Genomic DNA, 23,303 nt, shown 5'->3' on the forward strand with positions numbered 1-23,303 from the left:
CATGGGTTTCACGATTCATAAAATTTCCTATTAGCAACCATCTCTTGTCACCGTTGTACACGTCCTGTTGGTGTCAGTTGTCTGTCGCTTTTCGAAAGGCAGCCTGTGTACATGTGTTTAAGCTTGCCCTTAAATGGTTTATTCAAACAGACGTCAAGTGGTTGCAGAACTGAAGTCATCCCTCCTGGAATTACTGCCAAGTCGCTTTTGCTTTCCTCTAATTTTCGTTTTACTGCAGGTGTTGTATGGCCTGCGTATGCATCTAATACCAACAGACTGCGTAAACCAAGCATTGCGCCAGGACGACGATTCCACAAACGCCAAATCCATTCAAGCACCATGTCCTCCGAAAACCACCTAGTTTCGTTTGCTCCTACAATTACAGTTTTTGGAAACACTTCCGATTTCGGTAAAGTCTTTCGCTTGAAAACTGTGAGTAGGGGTAATTTATGTCCATCTGCTGTGCAAGCAAGCATGACGGACACCTGTTTTTCACCCTCTTATGTAAGAACACTTATGTCTTTCTTTCCTTTGGCGTTAAATGTATAATTTGACGGCATGTCAGAATATACGGGAGTTTGGTCAGCATTTCCTATCTGATCAAGAAGGTATTGCTTTTTTGTGTGCCGCCTAATTATGAAGCGCTGGAATTCCACAAGTTTTTCTTCATAATTTTTCGGCAGCTTCTGTGCAACTGAAGTTCGCCTCCGAAGTGAAAAACCCCAGCGCTTCATAAACAGATCAATCCAGCTGCGACTAAACTTAAAATTTTCGATTTTTTGCTCTCTAGCATGCATTTCATGTGCCTTAATTTTTAAAATTTCGGCGTTCACAGGCAGGAATCTCTGACACTATTCCTTAACAAATTCATTTAAAATCACTTCTAGTGCATGATATCGTCCACACTTTGGCCCACTACATACTTTCCTGCTACTTGAACATTCATATAATTTGTCTCTCGTCAGTCGCCATAACCTGACGTTGCTCTCATCAATCCCGTATTGCAGACCTGCAGCACGACTAGAATCTTGTTCCGCTAAAGAAATAACTCCCCCCTTGAATTTGGCACTGTAATGAAAGCGTTTCATTATGGTTCACTAACACCAACAAGCATTTCCCAAAATTCCACGAAGCAATATGTGCCGCTACGTGAAATCTTAATGAGCGCCAGCGTGTCAACTCGTGCAGCAGTCCTAAAGTCTTGTGCATTGTTGGTATTTTTGTGTAAAGAAATTTATTTTTGTTGTTACGAATATTTGAAAGGCTGCTGCATTCGAAGATGAACAATACGGAATTTCCATTTACTTCGTTGGATAATGTATGAAAATGCAGTTGTCGAAACTCGGGGCGGAGAAAAAAGCTCGTCTTCTACCTTTTTTTTAAATTTATTTTCTGACGCAGAGGTTTTGGCGCCAGTATTTATCTTTGTGCCTGCAATGCATGCCCGTGTAGCGCTACATACATTCGACGGCAGAAGTTAGTTGTGGCGGCACTTACCAACATTTTTCAGAACTTATGCTTACTTTGCACTCGATTCTAAGCCTCAGGCGGTTTTTTTGGATTACAAAAACCGGAAAAAAATGTAGCTTAGATTCAAGTAAATACGGTACTCTCGTTATGAATCTCTGTCTTTATTTTAGGTGGAAGAGCACTGAATAGTTTTGTTCCAGTGTAGTGGACACCCTTTTGCACCAAGCCCAAATTTCTTTGCTCATTGTGTTTGTCATTCTTCCTCCATGTGTTATGCTCGTGATAGTTATTGTTTGGTTGAAACATCTCTATATTTTTATAGACAACACACACAAGTGAAAAAAATATATTGGCATGTAGTTGTGTACGTTTTGAGTTTTTGAAAGCTATTTCTACATGAGTCTCTTGGGCGTAATCCACGTATAACTCTTAAAGCTCGCTTCTGAGCAATGAACACCTTCCTTGGTAGTGGCTGGTTGCCACAGAAGTGATGTCGTATTCAATGAGTGAGTGAAAATAGCCATAATATGCCACTTTTGCAGTGTTAGGTTTAATACATGTAGTGACAACCCGTAAAGCAAACGTAGCAGAGCTAAGCCTGTTACAGAGATCTATAATAAGTGGAGACCAGTTCATTTTCTTGTCAATGTAAAATCCAAGAAATTTTGTTGTTTCCATTCTTTCTATTGGCTGATTACCACATGTCTCACTTAGTTCTCTCTCTTTTGCTGTTTTTGTACAGAACTGAATAAAATTGGTCTTACTGGAATTTAATGAGAGACCATTCACCTTGATTGATTTAACCACATCTGATAGTATGTGATTAATGGATTCCTCAAGATTCCTATCTGTTCTACTGCTCACAGAAATTGTGGTATCATCTGCAAATAAAGTAAATTTACACAGCAGCAGAAGAATTGAGCCCTGAGGCACTCCACATGTAATGGAAGTCCATTCAGAATGTACAGAAATATCACATACTCTACCGGAGCTATTCAAGACAAGTTTTTCTTTTCTGTCTTAGAGATACAACTGTAGCTAATTACCTGCAACACCACTTATTCTTACTATTTTTGCTTTTGGCAAGAGAATCTGGTGATCAACACAGTCAAATGCTTAGACAAATCACAGAAGACACCAATTGCTAGATGTTCTCATTAAGGGTTTCTAGGACTTCATTTCCAAGTGCATACATTGTGTCTTCTGTTACGGCCCTTTTGAAAGCCAAATTGGCTCTTCCTGAGAACCCCATTCAAGAGATGATCAGTAATTCTTACATTTGTTAGTTTTTCTGGAATTTTAGAAAAAGCTGTAATCTGAGACATAGGTTGATAGTTGACTAATTCAGTTTTATCACCCTTTTTGTATAGGGGCTTCAGAATGGCATACTTCAGCGTACTGGGAACAACACTTTTTTGAAGGGATACTTTGAAAATATGACAGAGAATGTCCCTTATCCACACACAAGAATATTTCAATAAATTATTAGAATGATTAACAACCCCTGCAGAGTTCTTACTTTTTAGAGACATGATGATGTTTTGAATATCGTCTACAGTGACAGGGTTAAGGTGTGTTTCTGAAATTGTGTTTGAATATACAGCTTGACAAAGAGCTATTGCTTCATCAACATCAGCTTGCAACCAATCTGTTGAGTTACTGATAGGAAGTGTGTATTGAAACCTCAGCCACACGTTTTGGCTTATTTACTAGTGTTCCTCCATTTACATCTTCTGTGCTTGTTGTATCACTTCCTATTTCTTTTTTTACAATGCTCCAAATTGTTTTTATTTCATTATTAGAATTATCCATTTTCTTCTCATAATAAAGGGCTTTTGATTTCTGTATTAGTTTCTTTAAAATTTTCCAGTATAATCTATAGTGTTCCCATTTTTCTACATCTTTAGATAATCTTATTGCAGAATACGTTTCCCTTTTGGTTTTGCATTACTGTTCTATATCTTTTGTAATCCAAGGCTTACTTACAGAATTGGAAGCACTGTTTTTGACCCATTTCTGTGGAAATATTTCTTCAAAAAGAGTTAAGAATTCATGTATAAAACAGTTAAATTTGGAGTCAATATTATCAAGGCTACATACTGAAGGTCAATCCATTTGCTACAACTTATGGTTGAAAGTTTCTTTTGCCTCTTTGTTCATTACTCTTAGGAGCTCCCATTGAGGAATTTTTTTTTAAACAGATTAACGTCATAAAGAATGAGAATTTGTCCATCATGATCTGAAAGCCCACTTATAAACTGCCTGACAGTATCATTCTAATGTCTACTTACACCTAAAAGAATGTTATCTGTCATAGTTTGGAACACAGATGTAATTCTTGTAGGAAAATTTATTACCGATATCAGATTATGTAAGGTCATCACAATCTCAGAGTCAATTTTATTCATATTTTCTGTCAAAAAGTTTATATTGAAATCGTCTAAACTACAATAACCTAGGCTTTTGCATGTAACCCTGACGGGAGGAGTTCTATTATATGTAGAAAATTTTTTATGTCACCTGAAGGTGCCATGTAGACAGCCAGCACTATTATTGTGTGGAAATTAGTTATTATTTCAGTTGCACATGCCTCAAATTGTTGTTCCACAGAGTATTTCTTAATGTTTATGGCTTTGTATGCTATACTATCCTTAACATAAATTGTTACTCCACCTTTGTCTTTACTTTTTCTACAGTATTTTGTTAGTAAACTATAACTTACTATAGATGGCAAGGCACATTTATCAACAGCATGGTGTTCAGTTAAGCACAAAACCTGAGCAATATTTATACAGTCCTTTTCATTAATGTTAATAAGTAGTTGATCTGTTTACCTAAGAGGCTTCCTATATTTAGATGAAATGCTTTTTTATTCTATTAGTGCTGTTGTTACCTGACTGAGAATCCACTGACACTACCTACTGTTGTCCCTTTTTTTCTTCAGGCCCACACATAAAAAATCCTTGAGATGTGAAGGAGGCTCAGTATTCCTTCTGCCCAACAACTTTTTATTTGGATTGCTTGATGAAGATTTCTTCCCATTTTTTGAATTTGGAATTTCCATTTTTCTCATACATGTCACATCTTTTTCTTCTGCAGGTGATGTTAATCTTGTAGGTGAAATCACAACTTCAGCATAGAAGAGTGTTTTAAATGGACTTTGCATCTCGATTTGTACACTAGCTGACAAGTTATTTTTCTCCTTTGCATTTTCAGCACCAGGATGTCCTTGTATTACCATTGCTAGGACAGTTTTGACTTGCTTCCCTTAGTTATGCTACTAATATGTCCTCTAATTTGATTACACATAAATCGCTTTACCTTATTATTTATATGCATACCATGCCTGGTATAATGAGCCCTTTCATGGGAATGACATTTGAGGAAAGATGAATTAGGACATGCTGTAGCAATTTTCTGTAGTTTCCTATTAGTATTTTCGGTTTCTTTGTTGATGCATGATGTAGGAATTAAGTCATATCTTGTTGGCATGCTTGAGACGATCATGTTTACATTCCATAAATTGCTTAGGGCTTTCACTGCTTCTCTGACAGCCTGTTTAGCATTATTATGGTACACATCATTAGAACCTCCAATTAAGATAACAACATCATTTTTTGTGAATGTCTCCAATAGTGTACAGCAGTCCTTTGTTACTTCATACATAGGTGCACTTTGTTTTATGAATGATGTTATGTTAATGTTCATTTCACTAAGCATCTTCAAAACATTTCATCCATGGATGGCTATCAACTAAAACTAGCACTTTTCTGTCTTTATAATTTATGTCATGGCACTTCATGTTGCCATGGGGAAACATACTGTCCTTGTTATTCAATTTTATGTACTTCTGTAACATTCATGGGAATATTTACAGTATCTAAAGAATCACTTGGTTTTCGCAATGTTTGAATTATCGTATGGGGACATTTATCATCTGAAATCACTTCAGGACTGTTTTTGGTAGACACGGCCATTGTAAACACTTGCTGGTATTGTTTCACACTTGAAAGTACTTTCAGCACAATGCAACAGTTCTCATTTTCACTACCACTACCATCACTAGACATTTTCACTGTGAGTGATTTTACGACTGTCTCCAAATTACAAACAAACCTTTTTGCTGCCATAAGTTTCTGTTGAAGTGCATCAGCAGTACTTTCTTCTACTCCAAGAGAAAACTTCTTAACAGCAGTTTCTTGAAGGTTGCATGTTTCTATGTCACAGTCACATGCTTTAGTTACTGTGCCTACACTCACCAAACACAAAATGTGAGCCCACACGTGTGTTACTGCACACAATCTGATACCTGTGACATCACTTTTGTTGCAACATACACATAAAAGATTAAATATATTTCCGATTTCTAGAGAACGGTTTACAACCACATCTATTCACAATGCCATCTTGTGAGAATGGTGCATGTCTACTGATACACCTGAAGATGAGGGTGTAAACCCTCGAAATACATATTGGGAGAAAATGAAAGTGACTGATACAGATAATTGTTTTAATTTGTTTTTAATGCCATAAAAGTCACAATTTCCGAACCACAGTCTAATATGGACAATGTAAGTTTATGTTGTATATGTGTTAGATCAGACTAAGAGCCTTTCAACCATGTTAAGGAAAATATGGTACAAAATTATGAAAGACTGATTTTAAGTGTGAGGATGTCACAGAATTGCTGAGAAATCTTTTAACCAGAAGATACAGGAACATGCTCACCACCCATCAAACACCTGCTTAGGAAACTTCAGAAAGAGAGAAATCTGAAAGTGGAATATTATGCGTAATAATGAAGAGGACAAAAATCTTTCTGTTCAGTTCACAATAATTTCCTTGTTTCTTTTTGTGATGGATGCAATTGCATTTGATTTGGAGCACTCTAATTCAAATTAATAACTGTTGCCAGTATGAACATGGCAGACGTTACTGGTAAGTGTAGGAACATACTAATTCAAAGTAATAACTGTCATCACTATGAATGGAGTATTTCATGGGAAGTAATGAGAGAATGTCAATTCTTATCATCTTGGTGGTTAGGTGTCTCACTCAGTTCTGTAATAAACAATATATTATATCTGAAGTCTTAATATATAGAGACTTGGGATAAATTACCAGGTGGGCATTTCAAGTTTTATGTTGCTTGAGTTATTTTAAATATTATATTAATTTAAGAAACAGCTACTTTATTTGTAAGATGGATTGAGAGAAGTTAGGAATAATAGCTCTCCCCAATGAAATGAACATATGGCATTATTGGCCAGCAGACCCCATCTGGTGTTATCCGGCCTCTTGGGCAAAAACTTTCTATTTGATGCTACTTACGCACCTTGCCATAGAAGATGGTGAGATGGAACGATTAGGATGAAACAAACATGCTGTCCCCAGTAAAGTCATCTCTGACCTGGCTGGGAATGGAACCAGGGACTATGTGATCTAGAGGAAGTGACACTAATCATTAGTCCGCCAATGACTTGGCAGCAGAAAATATGGTACGGGGACATGAAGATAAAATGTCAATAACAAAACATCACATGGGAATCCATTTGCAGAGATTTGTGTCATGCTTCTATTGCAAATCTGATTTTCCTAAATCTGTTCGGGTAAAGACCAGGATAGTTCCTTTGAAAAGGGCATGGCCGATTTCCTTCACCATCCTTTCATAATCTGAGCATGTGTTCTGTCTCTAATGACCATGCAGTTAGTGGGACATTAAAGTTTAATCTTACTTCATTCCATTTGTCTGTAAATGAAAAAGAAAAGACTGTTATGTATACTCCAGTAAAAAGTATTGTCTGCCAAGCACTTGACTGGTGTTTGTGATGAGCATTTATAGCTGTAGAAATACAATTGATTTCAGTTGGATAAAAATCATAAAATTGACATTGACTATTTCATTCAGATGGGTGTTTGACTAATAGACTAAACATCTAGGCCTTGATGCCTTAGTGCAGTACATACCTAGACCACTAATTCTAATACATGTTAGTACAGTAGCACTGAACTCAGAGGTTGACAGTTGTACCAGTAAAAGACATTTTCATAATCAGTAATTGGCTGATAAACACAAATAAAGTGATGACATTTTTTGCTTCATGGCCATACTGTGGACTACAGTCCTGAGTCCCCAAAACACTCCCAGTAGTTAATGAAGTTTGTGAGGGGATGTGACATCGTTGGTGATTCATTTGTAAGAACGAACATTAAGTTTGGAATTCCTGTTGGTGCTAAAATTGCAGTACTGTTCAGAAGTAAAGTCTCCACCTCTCTTTCATTTCCATACTCATGCATAATCATCATCTATGTCAGAGTTACACATCTGGAACATTGTGCAAAAGTCGTAAAAAAAAGCAATATCAAACCACTTACATTAGGATCTTGCCATGAGAATAGTCCTGGATATTCCACAACGTCACCATACTGTACTATGATTCGGACAATCAATTATTGGAGATGATACAGGATTGTAGTCAGACAAAACAGGGTAAAGTAAATAACTAAGTCACTCTCCCACATATTAGACTACAAAAAAAAAAGTCATTATATTTGAGACTTGAAGCAGTATTATGAGCTATAGATTCTCTCTATAGTATGTATGAAAAAAACTTGCCCAAAACTGAAATGTTCTTAATACCTGCTACTCTTTGTTATGCTATACATGGTAAGACAACTAAGATAAGCCACCCCAAATACTGTCATGTCGAAACCACGGTCAAGTCCAAATCTAAAGACAGGGTCGTCAGTGAAATATGTTTATTACTGACACTAATTTAAAGCCAGAACAGAACTGAATTCCTGCATGCAGAGTGCTGCAGTTTAAACAAACATCAGATACTTCCAGACTGTTGCTATTTATGCAAATGTCAAATATTCTAGAATACACAAACATTGCAAATATGAGATTTTTTGAGAAACTTCTTGAAATGATAATTGCTAAATAACAAGTAATGGCTGGTGGGCACATTTCAACTGGTGACCTACAGGACACTAGTCAGTGACACTAACCACTACACCACATTGGTAGCATCACAACTTGCAGCATTGCTCCCTCTCCTGGAGAAACTGTGACCCTCTGATTCAAAAGTTCTCATTGGGACCAACAACAGCATCCTGGATATAGAGCTTGTTAATGGTACCCTGTATGACAATGTTGGTGGTTGTGTTGTCATATCCTCTTCTCTATGTTAAGCTTTGAAAATAGCCCCTCCCTTCAGAGATTCATGATAGTTGAGCTGGTCTTCAGTTTCCTCGAAGCTCCCATTATCGATATGCCCCTCAAGACTGCGTTAGGACTTGATGTGGAGGACACAGATGTCATCTCTGCACTTTCATCTTCTTGATGAAAGGTCACAAGCTTCAACTTCATGTGTGATATATGATGTAGACCAGAGTAGCAAATTAGTTAACTCTTTGGATAGCCTCACTTTTAGCACATGTGTAAAAATCCATATCAAGTGTCCCAGGCTGCATCTCACCAGCTGGTATTTGGCACTAAAGCATTGTCAAGGTTTTTTATTGCTGTCCAGGGACTGTACGCAAGCCAGCTGCCTCTTTATTCATTCCTGGTAATAAGGTGTTTCAAGTAGTAATCCAGACAGTGTATCAATTGACATTTTGACCTCGCAACCATGAAGTAGAAAGAGCAGTGTTAAGCCTTTATTATCTTGCTTCATTTTGTTATATGAGAATATACTGATGGGCAACATTGTATCCAAATCTCTCTGTTCATCATTAAAATACATTGAGGGCATATCTGCCAATGTCGTATTAAAGAATTCTGTTAGGCCATTCATCTGTGAGTGGTGGGCACTTGTCATCCTGTGAGTGATGTCACAAAGTGAAATCACCTTGGGTAGTACTCTGGACAGTAAAAGCTTCCCACAATCGCAGATCATCACACATGGTGCTCCATGCTTCAAATTAATTTTTTATAGAAGTAAATTCAATTTCTGAAGCTATGGCAGTTGGTACAGCTTTGGTGACAGCATAGCAGGTGAGGTAGTCAGTGCAAACTATTGTACACTTAACTCCCATTTGTTTACTGGAGGAACTTGTCCAACAGGTTGATTCCAGTCTGGTGGATTGGTGCTGCTGCAGCCAGGATTGCTACCAGATATCCCAGAGATAACTGCAGCAAGTGGTACCATCCTTGGTGTTCCTTCAGTGGCTCATGTAGTGTGTAATTGGATCAGTAGAGACTTGGCCAGTGATACCTGCATCTGATTCTGTCTGGAATATCAATGAAAATAATCAGTTTTTGATAATATAAGTAGTTGTATAGCAGTAGCAGGAGTACACACACATAAAAGGTATTACAGTTCAGAAGCTTTCAGAGCCAGTGACTCCTTATTCTGGCAGAAGGCCTGAAGTGGAAGGTAGAGGGGTGAAGGTAAAGGATGGATGAGGCTTAGGAAAATGTTAGAGCTTGGAAGAGAAGCCTAGATCAGGGGAGACTTACTGGATGGGATGAGAAGGAAAGAGCCTTTCCTTCTCATCCTCTCCAGTATGTCTCTCCTGATCTGGGGTTCTGGGCGACTTTTCTGAACTCTGCCCCTATTACCAAACCTCACCAGCCCTTTTCATGCACCCTTCTTCCTTTCCCTTCATCCCTTCTCCCAGAAGAAGGAGTCACTCGCTCTGAAAGTTTGCAAACTGTGATGCCTTTACATATGTGTTCTCCTGCCACTGTTTGGTGAATTTTCATGAATCACAGGTGACCAGACATTGGAGAATCATGGAAATACTTCAAGAAAGCTGGCCACATATGAATTGGGGTGACGAGCAACCATTTCCATCCCACCAAATCATAGTTCCCCTTATACAGTGTTCCAATTGTTAATTGGAATTCTTCTTTGGTTGGTTCCTCCTTCCTCAAAGCTTCTGTGGTTTTCAGCAGTTTTGGATCTTCTCTCTGTTCAGCAGCAATGTAATTTAATGCAGTAATGACTGATATTTCATCCATCCTGCGAACTTAGAAAGTATCCTGTAATCGTAAGGTGTCACCTTTTCAGCACAATCCTGTGTTTATACTAGAACTATATGTATCCCAAAACTGCTAGCATCTGTGTGAACTTCTGACATGTCATTCTTGTCTTAAAATCCTAGAACTGGAGATGTTAGTGCCTTCTAAGGGCCAAGTGAAGAGCTTTCCTGCATCTCGTTCTGGAAAATTTGGTGTCCCCTCGCAATAGTTCATGCAAGGGATGTGCCTTGGTACAGAAGTCCTTTACATATCATAGGTAGTATGAGCACATTACAGAAAAACTTTCACTTCACAAATATGCCAAGGAGTCAGAAAATCTTATTTTCTCTGAACTGGTGTGGCCTTCATCACCATTAACTGGGTACTCGAAGATCTTTGTTTCTTGTCCGATGAAAAGGCACTTTGTCAGGTTCAGGCAGAGGGCTCCGGTATGTACACACTTAAACACAGCTGACAAGCAGCTTAAACGTTCTTCAAAGGTCTTTGAAAAAATTATGGTGTTATCCATGATAGAAAACGATGTAGGGTTTTGCAGCAGGTTATCCATCATACACTCCAAGGTGGCTGAGTGTTATCTGGTCCAGACAGCATGACTTTGAACTCACAGATGCTGTCAGATGTTATGCACGCAGACTTTTCCCAGTCTGACTCATAAATATTGACTCACCACTAGCATGTCTGCAAGGCCATAGTTGAGAAATACTTCGTTCCTTTCAAGCAGTCAGGATGTCATCAATGGGCAAAAATGGGTAGACTTTATTTTTCACGATTTTGTTTAGCCATTGGCAGGTGACCTAGAAATGTAACAAGCTGTTGTTTCACTTGAAAAGGACCACAGGTGAGGACTAAGGACTCTCTGAAGGTTCAAGGTGATATCATCTTCCAGCATCATCTCCACTTCCCCCCAGGATTATCTATCGGTCATCCAGTGACACCCCATATGAAACTTGGCTAATTGATGGATGATCCCCAGTATTGACACAGCATTTTACCATGTGCTGCTAGGCCTATCTTTTCTCCACTTTGGATTTGAAAACATCTGTGAATTAATGCAGAATGACTTTCCTTTGTCACCTTTGTTCTTTGGTGAGGCCAGATACTATTGGCAGTTTGATAGTAGCTTCCTCCCTGGTGTTGCATGTAGTGGTAGTGCAGAATGATTCTTCAGTGGTGACATTAAGGTGCCATTCCTGGTCTGGTTGAGCTATACTTATACAAATACTTTTAGGGATGAGTTGAAGCTGACAGTTAGTGATACGAAGTACTCCATGGCCACCTGCAGTGATTATGGTCATTGCTGGCAAGTAGATTTCTTTTGTGAGCCTGAGCAGTTTTTTGTAATTAAAGAACTTTCACAGTTTAGCTGAGCATCTTTATTAATGACTAGAGCTCATCTTGTTGACGATGGTGGGATAAAAATGTTTTCATCGGCAAACGACCACCCGGAGGAATCAATGTTATGTGAGCTATTTGGAATAGCTTCATCAGTCTGGAGATCTGATCTTCTGTAGCCTATGACTGCTTGTGATGCATACAAGAGCTTCCATCCGAGGATAACATTATCACTAGCTTCTGCTAAAATGACAAATTTGGAGCGTTGAGTTCTACTATTGATAATTATTCTTGCTATACGTGTTCCTTTTGGCTGGAAATATTTCCCATTTGTAGCTTTCAGCACAATTGCTTTATATCACGGACATAGTGTTCTTTAGCTGATGATGATCACAATCCCACATTACAGGGAAGGAAGACCCTGACTCAACTAGTGCTCAGACAGGTTGGCTGTTAATGATCATGTTACTGAAATTTGCTGACATCTAGGAGGATTTTTATCTGTGGTGGCCTCACCTCCTGAATTTTTTTTTTTGCTAGGTGAGTGGCTGGTTTCTCTTTATGGTGATGGGAAATTGCTATGGTACATTGGAGAGTGACATTGTCCAGGATACAGTGATGACCTTCGCCCTACAAGGTGACTATAATCATCTACAGTTGACTGGTATGAAGAGGATTGTTGTGATAGCGGACATCTCATGGCATAATAGTGATTGAACACTCATCTTCTTTGTCTACAGTAGCGTACAATGTGTCCAGACTATTCACAGTGAAAACATACCACCATGTTGTTCTCTGCCTTCCAAATGTCCATTTCTTTATGGGGCTTCGTATTTGGTGGAGCAGTTGGTTGTACCTTCACTGGTTTGATGCTGGGTTCTCATTTGACAGTTGGAACAGGAGTCCAAGTTGGTCTAGTCCATTATTCATTGTGCATTTGATTGGTGGTATAAATTGGTGCCAAAGATGGGTACACCTCTTATTCGTCGTTCTCTATTACGTCTCGATTTATGAGGTTCACATTCGTAGGTGCTGTACTTGGTCTGATATTTCTGACTTCCATACATTGCTGCAACTCTTCTTTTACTATCTGGCATATGAGACAGGCAAGGTCATGGCGGTCTTCCACAGTTGCCATGGGGACCACATTTGGGAGTCGGTCATACTTCTTTTGCCCAATTCTTTTCTGTTACAGTTCCTTGATGTGGTGGCACCACTTGATAAATTACTTTGTTGTTATGACATCCTTTACCAGAAGAGGTGGGTACATGTCTTCTCAAACTCCTTTCATCAAGTGCGAGATTTTGCCAGCTGCTGCCATATTTATATTCACAATGTGACAGAGGGGCTAAAACATTCTGTATGTCATTCCCCTATGATGATGGGCCTTGTTCTTCAGTTGTTCTTCAACTATGTGGACTTGCTGCTGACTGTCACCAAGTATTCTCTTTAGTTTGGCCTGGAATTTGGTCCCGCTATTGAGCTTCTCTTCATTGTTCTCAAATCACTGTTGGGATCTGCCATACAGGTAAAAGTATATGTTAGTCAAACACATCATGTCATCCCACCTTTTGTATATTGTGGCTTGGTCAAATTCTTTCAGCCATTTTGTCAGGTCCTGACCAGCATCTCTGGAAAACACTAATGGATACCTCAGATGCAGCTTACTTACTTCTGTTTTAGAATCAATAGTCTCCTTAACATACATATCTTAGGAGTGCTGCACCGTTTGTATTACAATTCGTGTCCATGTAGGAGACGACTTTTATGTTGCCTAATTGGAACCATGGTGATGAAGACATATTGAAATAAGCTGCATCTTCACCAAACCATCTCATGTCAAAACCACAATCGAGTCCAAATCCGAAGGTAGGACCATCAATGAAGTACAACACTTAGCACTGAAAACACATTTATTACTGACTCCACAATATGGCCAGAACATAAATGAACTTCTGGACAGGTAGTGCTGCTATTTATACAAACCACAGCTATACCAGAATATACAAACGTTACAACTATAAGACATAATGAGAACATTTCAGAAATGGAAATGAGCGTTTGGCGTCACTGGCTGGGAGGCCCCTCGCGGGGCAGGTCCGGCCGCCATATCGCAGGTCTTATTACAGTCGGCGCCACATTGGGCGACCTGCACGCCGGATGGGGATGAAATGATGATGAACACAACACAACACCCAGTCCCTGAGCGGAGAAAATCTCCGACCCAGCCGGGAATCGAACCCGGGCCCAGAGGACGGCAATCCGTCACGCTGACCACTCAGCTACTGGGGCGGACATTTCAGAAATGATAATTATTGAGTAAAAAAATATTGGCTGGTGCTCAGATTTGAATTGGTGACCCACAGAATGGCAGTTGTTGACACTAACCACTACACCAGACTGCTAGCATCACAACTTAATAGCAGTAATCCACAATGAGTAAATGTATAGAGGTACAGTTTTCACTAAATAATAGCAGACAGTGGTGTGACGTATGCAAGTAATTTTTAACATTTGTTGGTGTTGAATTATTAAACCAACTTCCTTTCCTTAAAATGGTACTATAGACTTTTGCTGTGGTATTGAAAAGAGCATTAAAAAAGGACTTCATTGCCATAGCATGTGTGGAACTTGATCAAATAGTAATAATACAACAGTGCCACTAACTACCGTCTTGTTATCAGAAAGGGAGTCCCACAGGCATCTGCCCTACTGTACAAAATGTAAACCAACACCTACCTCAGGTAAGGTTCATATTTTCATTATTATGACTGTCATATTGAGAGTTCAGACCCTGAGCATTGACACAGGCTAGAAAACAATTCCAGGCAGACAATATTGCAGACTGAATTTCATCTGGACATATTACACCATCGGAATTTTATTTTTTTGGGAGTCATTGTTGTTTACTTTTAGTCCTCTTGTTTTAATTTTCTGTACATGTAAAAGTCCAGAGGTGCGAAGTCTGGTGAGCATGTAGATCACTGAATTACCAATCCAGTGATATCCAACTATTCAATTTAGAAGGTCTGTAATTATCTGTGCAGAATGCATGGGATACACAACGTATTGGCATCACATAGGGTGCTTTAGGTCTAGTTGGACATCTTTCAATAACTGTGACAGCACATCTTTTAGGAACTGTAGATATTTGTGACTATTTAGAGTCTTACAAACGAAACAGAGATCCCTGTAAAGCTCATACTACATGTTGACAGACCAAGGCTGTTGCCAGTCCTCTCCCCTAGCCAGCACTGATATTCAACTGACCTGTAGTGCACATTGTGAAGATTGATTAAGCCTCAGTATGTAAATGATGATTCACTTGTGAGCAAAATCATGCACAGAAATGCCACCTCACATTGCAGTTTTTGTAGGCACCATTTGGAGAACTGTAATTAATTCTGAAAGTCATTGACATGAAGTTGTTAGTGGTGATAAATGTGGAAAGGGTAAATGTGTTGAAATATGGTGTTGTGTTCTCAGAACAGTCCTTTCGCTCACCCCACTCATTCACTGAAGCTGCCTCATAGTGACATGTAGACTACTACATCTACATCTACACGTGTTCTATGCACCATTGTATGGTGCTTAGTGAATTGTATCCTGTGCCTCTACTAATTATTTCCTTTCTTGTTCCACTTGCAAATAGATCAAGGGAAGGATGACTGTTTATATGCCTATGTGTGAGCCTTGATTTATCTTATCTTTATGGTCTTTATGCAACTGTGTGTTGTTGTTGTTGTTGTTGTTGTTGTGGTCTTCAGTCCTGAGACTGGTTTGATGCAGCTCTCCATGCTACTCTATCCTGTGCAAGCTTTTTCATCTCCCAGTACCTACTGCAACCTACATCCTTCTGAATCTGCTTAGTGTATTCATCTCTTGGTCTCCCTCTACGATTTTTACCCTCCACGCTGCCCTCCAATACTAAATTGGTGATCCCTTGATGCCTCAGAACATGTCCTACCAACCGATCCCTTCTTCTGGTCAAGTTGTGCCACAAACTTCTCTTCTCCCCAATCCTATTCAATACTTTCTCATTAGTTATGTGATCTACCCATCTAATCTTCAGCATTCTTCTGTAGCACCACATTTCGAAAGCTTCTATTCTCTTCTTGTCCAAACTATTTATCGTCCATGTTTCACTTCCATACATGGCTACACTCCATACGAATACTTTCAGAAATGACTTCCTGACATTTAAATCTATACTCGATGTTAACAAATTTTTCTTCTTCAGAAATGCTTTCCTTGCCATTGCCAGTCTACATTTTATATCCTCTCTACTTCTACCATCATCAGTTATTTTGCTCCCCAAATAGCAAAACTCCTTTACCACTTTGAGTGTCTCATTTCCTAATCTAATTCCCTCAGCATCACCTGACTTAATTTGACTACATTCCATTATCCTCATTTTGCTTTTGTTGATGTTCATCTTATACCCTCCTTTCAAGACATTGTCCATTCTGTTCAACTGCTCTTCCAAGTCCTTTGCTGTCTCTGACAGAATTACAATGTCATCGACAAACCTCAAAGTTTTTATTTCTTCTCCATGGATTTTAATACCTACTCCAAACTTTTCTTTTGTTTCCTTTATTGCTTGCTCAATATACAGATTGAATAGCATTGGGGAGTGGCTACAACCCTGTCTCACTTCCTTCCCAACCACTGCTTCCCTTCCATGTCCCTCGACTCTTATAACTACCATCTGCTTTCTGTACAAATTGTAAATAGCCTTTCACTCCCTATACCTTTAGAATTTGAAAGAGAATATTACAATCAACATTGTCAAAAGCTTTCCCCAAGTCTACAAATGCTAGAAATGTAGGTTTGCCTTTCCTTAATCTTTCTTCTAAGATACGTCATAGAGTCAGTATTGCCTCACATGTTCCAACATTTCTATGGAATCCAAACTGATCTTCCCCGAGGTCGGCTTCTATCAGTTTTTCCATTCATCTGTAAAGAATTCGGGTTAGTATTTTGCAGCTGTCACTTATTAAACTGATAGTTCGGTAATTTTCACATCTGTCAACACCTGCTTTCTTTGGGATTAGAATTATTATATTCTTCTTGAAGTCTGAGGGTATTTCACCTGTCTCATACATCTTGCCCACCAGATGGTAGAGTTTTGTCAGGACTGGCTCTCCCAAGGCTGTCAGTAGTTCTAATGGAACGTTGTGTACTCCAGGGGCCTTGTTTCGGCTTAGGTCTTTCAGTGCTCTGTCAAACTCTTCACGCAGTATCATATCTCCCATTTCATCTTCATCTACATCCTCTTCCATTTCCATAATATTGTCCTCAAGTACATCGCCCTTGTATAGACCCTCTATATACTCCTTCCACCTTTCTGCTTTCCCTTCTTTGCTTAGAACTGGTTTCCCATCTGAGCTCTTGATATTCATGCAAGTGGTTCTCTTTTTTCCAAAGGTCTCTTTAGTTTTCCTGTAGGCAGTATCTGTCTTAACCCCTAGTGAGATAAGCCTCTACATCCTTACATTTGTCCTCTAGCCATCCCTGCTTAGCCATTTTACACTTCCTGTTGATCTCATTTTTGAGACATTTGTATTCATTTTTGCCTGCTTCATTTACTGAATTTTTATATTTTCTCCTTTCATCAATAAAATTCAATATTTCTTCTGTTACCCAAGTGTTTGTACTAGCCCTCGTCTTTTTACCTATTTGATACTTTGCTGCCTTCACTATTTCATCCCTCAAAGCTACCCATTCTTCTTCTACTGTATTTCTTTCCCCCATTCCTGTCAATTGTTGCCTTATGCTCTCCCTGAAACACTGTACAACCTCTGGTTCTTTCAATTTATCCAGGTCCCATCTCCTTAAATTCCCACGTTTTTGCAGTTTCTTCAGTTTTAATCTACAGTTCATAACCAATAGATTGTGGTCAGAGTCCACATCTGCCCCTGGAAATGTCTTACAATTTAAAACCTGGTTCCTAAATCTCTGTCTTACCATTATATAATCTATCTGATACCTTTTAGTATCTCCAGGCTTCTTCCATGTATACAGCCTTCTTTCATGATTCTTGAACCAAGTATTAGCTATGATTAAGTTATGCTCTGCGCAAAATTCTACCAGGCGGCTTCCTCTTTCATTTCTTAGCCCCAATCCATATTCACCTACTATGGTTCGTTCTCTCCCTTTTCCTACTCTCGAATTCCAGTCACCCATGACTATTAAATTTTCGTCTCCCTGCACTATCTGAATAATTTCTTTTATCTCATCATACATTGTGTGTTATTGCTGCTAAAATGTTGTTTGCATTTCTCTAACCAGTTACTGTTCTTCTTTGTTAGTGTATTTCATTCTTCATAGATACTGTTTCTGGAAAGTTTTTTAAGAATATTTGGAAAGACAGTTTTTAGGCGCTTGAAATGATCAGGATATCTTTCAGCATCCAACTGCACTGCTGTTCTAATCATTTGGCAACATTTGTCATAAACAAAAATCATATCCACTTTCTTGACTTTTGCAGTCATTCTGAATAGCTTCACAAGCAAATTTTCAGTTACTACAAGAGCATAGGACAGACTGATGCACTTCAAGTGCTCAGGCAAACACACGAACTGTTCATGAGTTATGTGTCTGTTTACATGTGCTACAGTATGGTAGACATTAGTGGCATATCTTCACCTGGCAGAGGTACAGCGATTTTCAGTGCTATTATCTTGGTTCTGTATGATCAAGTTCAACACGTACTATGTTTGTGAAGTCCTCTTTGATAGCTCTTTCTAATGTGGATATAATTCCACACTAAAAGCCAAAGTCAGTATTTTAATTCACCAGCAATAAACATTAAAAACTACTTGTGTACAGGGCCATAATAAGGAGGTGGTGAGATAGGAATACTCCCCCCTCCTGCTGAGGGTCTAAAAACTGACTGGAAAAATATGACGAAAGAAAGGTGGTTTAAAAATTAACTGAGAGAGGTATGTGAGTTCTCTTGTGCATTGTGATCCCATCTTCTTCCTACAAGAGGAATCCTTTTCTTCAGCCTGTGACTGTAAATGAACACTATTGTCACAGTATCATTTCATCCAAGTTGCATCATAAAGATGCAATTACTACCAAAAAATGTCTAATCGCTAACATGGTTTATGTGGCAACAGTGAGTTTAGGTCACACGGTTGCAATCCACACAGCTCTCTCATGTTCATCAGTGAAGCTCTTACTGCTGCTTCACTGCAGTATTGTAGGACCCATTTTATGTATTTATTTGCTGTCCATATAACAATCAGTTTTCAGACATTCTCATAGATTTAGTTCACATAGGCAAAGCTTTAATTCACACACACACACACACACACACACACACACACACACACACACAAAGATGATGTGACTTACCGAACGAAAGCGCTGGCAGGTCGATAGACACACAAACAAACACAAACATACATACAAAATTCAAGCTTTCGCAACAAACTGTTGCCTCATCAGGAAGGAGGGAAGGAGAGGGAAAGACGAAAGAATATGGGTTTTAAGGGAGAGGGTAAGGAATGTATATTACTGTTTATGTTATGAATTTAGTTTCACTAACATGATTGCCTGCAGGAATAGAATGTATATTACTGTTTATGTTATGAATTTAGTTTCACTAACATGATTGCCTGCAGGAATAGATAGAATCTATGGCAAATATTTTATGTTTTCTGAAAATTTTTCTATAAGGCTCTCTCTTGTTTACCTTACCTACCACTCCAACTGCCTTTTTTTGTAGTCTATGAAGCCTGTCTGTATAGATTGCTGGTGCTCCATATCTCAGTACCATACTGAAGATGGGGTTGTATCAATACAAAATATATTTTCCTGAAGCTATCATGGCCCAGAAAGACTGAGTCCTGTTTCAATAGATACACATTTCCACGGATTTTCTTCCAAATATAACGTATGTGCTCTTTCTGTGATGGGTATTCACCAACAATAATCCCCAAAAATTTATATTTATTTACATAGTAAGTGCCAATAGAGGTTTCACTTTAGTACCATTTACGTTCTCACTATAGCGAAGCAGGAACTGCACTGTTACTGTCTTCCCTTCATTTACAAGTAACTTCCAGAATGAGATTTTAACACTGCAGTGGAGTGTGCACTAATATGAAACTTCCTGGCTGTTTAAAACTGTGTGCCGGACCGAAACTCGAACTCGGGACCTTTGCCTTTCATGGGCAAGTGCTCTACCATTTGAGCTACCCAAGCATGACTCACGCCCTGTCCGCACAGCTTCACTTCTGCCAGTACCTCGTCTCCTACCTTCCAAACTTTACAGAAGCTCTCCTGCGAACCTTGCAGAACTAGCACTCCTGAAAGAAAGGATATTGCGGAGACATGGCTTAGCCACAGCCTGGGGGATGTTTCCACAATGAAATTTTTACTCTGCAGCGGAGTGTGCACTGATATGAAACTTCCTGGCAGATTGAAACTGTGTGCCGGACCGAGACTCGAGCTCGGGACCTTTGCCTTCTGCGGGCAAGTGCTCTAGAGCATGTAAAGCAAAGGTCTCGAGTTCGAGTCTCGGTCCGGCACACACTTTTAATCTACCAGGAAGTTTCATACAAGTAATTTATTTGCAGTAAGGTGAGTTGACAGGAAATTGTAATTGATTTCACTACTATTGGCAGCAGTTTGCATATCATGGCCTCAGCTGACAAAATATGTCATCAGTACAGCTTATGGCGTTACATTTTTGGGAGTTGGTTAAATCATTAACACACACAAGGAACGCCCTTGAGACACACCACGCTGAAGTATCCTGTAGGTTCATTTCATTGTTACAAACTGGTTCATTCCTTTCATAAGTTAGATTGTCACTCTGTTTCCTGTTTTTCAAATAAGAGATAAGTAGTTGTAAGGCAACTCCTCTCATATTCTTGTTTATGCCATAGGATAGTATAATTCAGGATATCAAAAGCTTCATTCATATCTAGGAATGTGCCTGTTACCTTGACTCCCTTAACCAGCTTGTTTACTATTTCATGTATAAAAGTTGCTGCTGCTGTTACGGTACATCTTCCTTTCCTAAAACCACATTGTAAATTGTTGAATAGATTATATTTGATGAAATATACCATGAACTGATTTAATTTTACTTTCTCTGATAATTTGCCAAGTTCTGAAGTGAATGATATTGGCCTGTGGTTTTTTGTGTGAGTCTTTATTCACTTCTTATACACTGCTAGAATTTCATTGATTTTCAAGGTGTCAGGGAATTCTCCATGACAGAGGGGGGTATTTATTAGGCATGTCAGAGGCTTCACTGAGTCTCCTCTTCATTTCTTTAGCAGCTTCAGAGAAATGTTGTCCCAGAATTTTAGCTTTAAGTTTTGAAATGACTGCCAGTAATGCCACTGCTGGAAACATATTGGCTAATGTTTCTAACAGTAAAACTAGGTGCCTAATTATGTACTTTATTTTTGCCAGTTGTTCTACTGTATGAATTTCTCCCACACTTCTTTTGGGTCATTTATCATCCCATAATTTTCTTTTAATGTTATGCTGTTATGTTCATAACATTGCTGTTGACCACCGTCTTCATACATAATGTTGAGACCTTACTAAGAGTCTAGTGGTAAATTTTCATGTCTCCTACTAACCACAATTTAGCCATATTCAAGGACATTTCCTCTGACCATTTACCAAATTCAGTGTCAGATATCACATCAGCAACAAAAGGAGATACATCTGTGGTTGCTTTTATGGAAAATGCTGCCATAAGATTAGCTGTTGTGGGTTGAAAAGGACAGGTACCCTCAACACAGTTTTCATCTTGATCACCAATGGCTTCCCATTCCTCTATCCTTTGACACAATTCCTCATTGTTCTGTTTCTGTAGGACTATAGTCTCTAGTAACACAGCTATTTGCCCCTTCAGGGCTTCCAACATTTTATTTAGTGTCATTGGCCATATTTCTGGCATTTGTGCTACCTTCATCTGCCATTACATAAGAATAATACAGAAACAGTTTGCCCAATACAAAAATAAGAACAAACTGCACCTAATCTTTGTGCTGTATCATGACCCAGCTGGACTCTGTACATCTACATGTACTACACATAACTAGCACAGCTTGAACATATGGCAAATCATACCTGGATAGGTTGTAATACTGACATCTTGCTGGCTGTAGATAGACTTCCCTAGTATTTCCACGAAAGAAAGACAACTCCACAGTTTCTTGTGGCATAACAAATGACACTTTTAATTTATTGAGGAGATCCTCACAGCTCAGCGTGGTCATTACTGAATACTCAAGAAGAAGGCTGACAAATATAAGTCACTTACCATACTGCATCATAGCAAACTGCAATCCATAACTATTGACCTTACAGCAGAGCTGCACAAAAGATGACAGCTGCAGCTGTTGTAGACATATGGGTGTGGCAGCAAGCTCAGACGTCTCCACCATTGGTAGCCATTTGCTAACCCCAGATATAGTGGTGTCCGCCACTTCTGATGTTGGATATGTGTGACCAAGACAGCCCAGATCCCCACATGTGTCCGGACTGAACTGAGTAGGATGTGTTGAGAAGGATCTGCTCATGCTTGACAGCATAAAAAAAACATGAATCATAACAAAACATTTATCAATCAGAAGTTTAGGCAACGGTAGCTCCGTCAGGCCAGTGGAGTGCAGACCCAGTCAGCAGAAGTGAGAGTTCATCTTCAGCAGTTCTGCCAAATCACATAAGGATGGTGTGTTGGCCATTAATGACACAGCTTGGTCAGTGGCCCCAGACACTGACAGACATAGTCCTTACTGGACAATGGTGGACAGCAGCCTCTGTGGGCCAATCTCTGAGGTGCTCTCATTGAGTATGTGTGCCAGGAGACTCAATATCCAGCCCAGCTGGAAGTACTCATTGTGTAGAGTCCAACCCACGGCCCCTAGAGGCTGGCAGCATCATTGTTGGCTGCAGAAATGGGGCGAGCAGCAGCAGCGGTTCTTTCTCACATCGGCAGATAGTATACAGCTTCCTGGCCTGGCTGGTCAAGTCTCCAGTAGGCCAGCAGACTGGTGGCAGTCTCTGCACCCAATCAGTGATGACTCAGAAGTTGTCACTGCAGCTTGCAGTGTCAGAGTCTCACCAGTGAGATTGGCAACTCCATAGCTGATTGTAGACCATAAGGCATGCAGAGGGTCAACTGACATAGCTTCCCCTGTATCACGGGACTGCTGCAACTGAGAGTTGCATAGTATTTATACTGGTACTTTCTGTCCACTCTGCTGCAGTGCAGGTAGCAATGACGTCATGTATACTAGATTACTTGCATGATCAGCTCTCCTATTAGCTTCATCTTTCCAAATACCATTTTCTGTAGAATCAGTGGCTGTATAGTTACTGTTGCTTATAACTGTGGTTTCTTGTATCACTCTGCTCTGTTACCAGTATTATGATATCTGTCTGTTGCCACAATGTTGTTGTGCTTCACTTGCAAATTGGGGCACTCAGCAGGTTCCACTTGTCACAATCACATCCATGTTCATCTCAGTCTGCT

General features: G+C 39.3%; 1 protein-coding gene across 1 annotated transcript in view; it reads left to right on the top strand.

Annotated features, from left to right (window-relative positions):
- Nucleotides 1-1,751: 1,751 nt before the first annotated feature.
- LOC124722142 overlaps nucleotides 1,752-23,303 on the top strand; it is a 126,025-nt gene continuing 104,473 nt past the window's right edge. Inside the window, exon 1 of the mRNA XM_047247348.1 lies at nucleotides 1,752-1,976. The gene's annotated coding sequence lies outside the window, so the exon portion shown is untranslated. The remainder of the gene's footprint in view (nucleotides 1,977-23,303) is intronic.

This window comes from Schistocerca piceifrons, chromosome X, assembly GCF_021461385.2.
Source record: "Schistocerca piceifrons isolate TAMUIC-IGC-003096 chromosome X, iqSchPice1.1, whole genome shotgun sequence".
Taxonomy (NCBI): domain Eukaryota; kingdom Metazoa; phylum Arthropoda; class Insecta; order Orthoptera; family Acrididae; genus Schistocerca; species Schistocerca piceifrons.